Raw genomic sequence first — 4,403 nt, 5'->3', positions numbered from 1 at the left:
TATAATCAACCATCTAGAGGACTATTACCACTGGGCTGATATATAATCAACCATCTAGAGGACTGTTACCACTGATATATAATCAACCACCTAGAGGACTATTACCACTGGGCTGATATATAATCAACCCTCTAGAGGACTATTACCGCCGGGCTGATATATAATCAACCATCTAGAGGACTATTACCACTGGGCTGATATATAATGAACCATCTAGAGGACTAATACCACTGGGCTGATATATAATGAACATCTAGGACTATTACCACTGGGCTGATATATAATACCTCTAGAGGACTATTACCACTGGGTTATATATAATCAACCATCTAGAGGACTATACCACTGGGCTGATATATAACAACCCTCTAGAGAGACTGTTACCACTGATATATAATCAACCACTAGAGGACTATTACCACTGGGCTGATATATAATCAACCATCTAGAGGACTAATACCACTGGGCTGATATATAATCAACCCTCTAGATGACTATTACCACCGGGCTGATATATAATCAACCCTCTAGAGGACTATTACCACTGGGCTGATATATAATCAACCATCTAGATGACTATTACCACGGGGCTGATATATAATCAACCCTCTAGAGGACTAATACCACTGGGCTGATATATAATGAACCCTCTAGAGGACTAATACCACTGGGCTGATATATAATGAACCATCTAGAGGACTATTACACTGGGCTGATATATAATCAACCCTCTAAGACTATTACCACCGGCTGATATATAATCAACCTCTAGAGGACTATTACCACTGGGCTGATATATAATCAACCATCTAGAGGACTATTACCACTGGGCTGATATATTATCAACCCCTAGAGGACTATTACCACTGGGCTGATATATAATGAACCATCTAGAGGACTAATACCACTGGGCTGATATATAATCAACCCCTAGGGACTATTACCACTGGGCTGATATATAATCAACCATCTAGAGGACTATTACCACTGGCTGATATATAATGAACCATCTAGAGGACTATTACCACTGGGCTGATATATAATGAACCATCTAGAGGACTATTACTACTGGGCTGATATATAATCAACCATCTAGAGGACTATTACCACTGGGCTGCTATATACATAACCATCTAGAGGACTATTACCACTGGGCTGATATATAATCAACCCTCTAGAGGACTATTACCACTGGGCTTATATATAATCAACCATCTAGAGGACTAATACCACTGGGCTGATATATAATCAACCCTCTAGAGGACTGTTACCACTGATATATAATCAACCACCTAGAGGACTATTACCACTGGGCTGATATATAATCAACCATCTAGAGGACTAATACCACTGGCTGAATATATAATCAACCCTCTAGAGGACTATTACCACTGGGCTGATATATAATCAACCCTCTAGAGGACTATTACCACTGGGCTGATATATAATCAACACTCTAGAGGACTAATACCACTGGGCTGATATATAATCAACCCTCTAGAGGACTATACCACTGGCTGATATATAATCACCCTCTAGAGGACTAATACCACTGGGCTGATTATAACAACCCTCTAGAGGACTAATACCACTGGCTGATATATAATCAACCCTCTAGAGGACTATTACCACTGGCTGATATATAATGCAACCATCTAGAGGAACATACCACTGGGGCTGATATATAATCAACCCTCTAGAGGACTATTACCACTGGGCTGATATATAATCAACCCTCTAGAGGACTAATACCACTGGGCTGATATATAATCAACCCTCTAGAGGACTATTACCACTGGGCTGATATATAATCAACCCTCTAGAGGACTATTACCACTGGGCTGATATATAATCAACCATCTAGAGGACTTTCCACTGGGCTGATATATAAATAACCATCTAGAGGACTAATTACCCTGGGCTGATTATAATGAACCATCTAGAGGACTATACCACGGGCTGATATATATCAACCCTCTAGAGGACTAATTACCACTGGGCTTATATAATGAACCATCTAGAGGACTATTACCACTGGGCTGATATATAATCAACCCTCTAGAGGACTATTACCACTGGGCTGATATTAATGAACCATCTAGAGGACTGTTACCCTGGGCTGATATATAATCAACCCTCTAGAGGACTAATACCATGGGCTGATAATATAATCAACCATCTAGAGGACTAATACCACTGGGCTATATATAATGAACCATCTGCGGACTATACCACTGGGTGATATAATAATGAACCCTCTAGAGGCCTAATACCACTGGGCTGATATATAATCAACCCTCTAGAGGACTAATACCACTGGCTGAATATAATGAACCACTAGAGGACTATAACCACTGGGGGCTGATATATAATCAACCTACTTAGGAGGACTATTACCACTGGTCTGATATATAATTGAACCATCTAGAGGACTGTACCACTGGGCTGATATATAATCAACCATCTAGAGGACTAATACCACTGGGCTGATATATAATGAACCATCTAGAGGACTATTACCACTGGGCTGATATATAATCAACCCTCTAGAGGACTGTTACCACTGGGCTGATATATAATCAACCCTCTAGAGGACTGTTACCACTGGGCTGATATATAATCAACCCTCTAGAGGACTATTACCACTGATATATAATCAACCCTCTAGAGGACTAATACCACTGGGCTGATATATATCAACCATCTAGAGACTATTACCACTGGGCTGATATATAACTCAACCCTCTAGAGGACTATTACCCACTGGGCTTATAATAAATCAACCCTCCTAGAGGACTATTACCACTGGGCTGATATATAATAACCCTCTAGAGGACTAGTACAGTCCGGGCTGATATATAATCAACCATCTGGAGGAACTATTACCATGGGCTGAATATATGAATGAACCATCTAGAGGACTAATACCACTGGGCTGATATATAATCAACCCTCTAGAGGAACTATTACCACTGGGGCTTATATATAATCAAACCATCTAGAGGACTATTACCACTGGGATGATATATAATCAACCATCTAGAGGACTAATACCACTGGGCTGATTATAATCAACCCTCTAGAGGACTATTACCACTGGCTGATATATAATCAACCATCTAGAGGACTATTACCCTGGGCTGATATATAATCAACCATCTAGAGGATCTATTACCACTGGGCGATATATAATCAATCATCTAGAGGACTGTTACCACTGATATATAATCAACCCCTAGAGGACTATTACCACTGGCTGATATATATCAACCCTCTAGAGGACTATTACCGCGGGCTTGATATCATCATACACCACCATCTAGAGGACTATTACCACTGGGCTGATATATAATGAACCATCTGAGGACTAATACACTGGGCTGATATATAATGAACCATCTAGAGGACTATTACCACTGGGCTGATATATAATCAACCCTCTAGAGGACTTATTACCACTGGGCTTATATATACTCACACCATCGTAGAGACTAATACCACTGGGCTGATATATAATCAACCCTCTAGAGGACTGTTACCGGCTGATATATAATCAACCCCTAGAGGACTATTACCACTGGCTGATATATAATCAACCATCTGAGGACTAATACCACTGGCTGATATATAATCACCTCTAGATGACTATACCACCGGTGATATACAAACCCTCTAGAGGACTATTACCAATGGGCTGGGATATATAATCAACCATCTAGATTCTATTACCACTGGGGCTTATATATAATCAACCTTAGAGGACTAATACCACTGGGACTGATATATAATGAACCCTCTAGAGTACTAATACCACGGGCTGATATATAATGAACCATACTAGAGGACTTATACCACGGGCTGATATATAATCAACCCTCAGATGATATTACCACACCGGCTGATATATAATCAACCCTCAGGGGACTATACACTGGCGATATATAATCAACCATATAATGACTACTTACCACTGGTCTGTATATTTATCACCCTTAGAGGACTATCACTGGTGTATATATAATGAACCATCTAGAGGAGATACCACTGGGCTGATATATAATGTAACCATCTCTAGAGGACTATACCACTGGGGCTTGAATATTAATCAACCCATCTAGAGGACTATTACCACTGGGCTTATATATAATAACCACTAGAGGACTATTAACCACTGGGGCTGATATATAAGGAACCTCTAGAGGAACTATTACTACGGGCTGAATATATAATCAACATCTGATGATATTACCACTGGGCTGCTATATAATGAACATCCTAGAGGACCTATACCAACTGGGGTGCTGATACTATAACCCTCGAGAGGACTATTACCAAACTGGGCTGATATAATAATCAACCATCTAGAAGGACTATTACCACTGGGCTGATATATATATTTAATT

This window comes from Salvelinus namaycush, chromosome 7 (genome assembly GCF_016432855.1).
Source record: "Salvelinus namaycush isolate Seneca chromosome 7, SaNama_1.0, whole genome shotgun sequence".
NCBI classification, from domain to species: domain Eukaryota; kingdom Metazoa; phylum Chordata; class Actinopteri; order Salmoniformes; family Salmonidae; genus Salvelinus; species Salvelinus namaycush.
The sequence above is the reverse complement of the archived record's forward strand: the minus strand, read 5'-3'. Positions refer to the sequence as shown.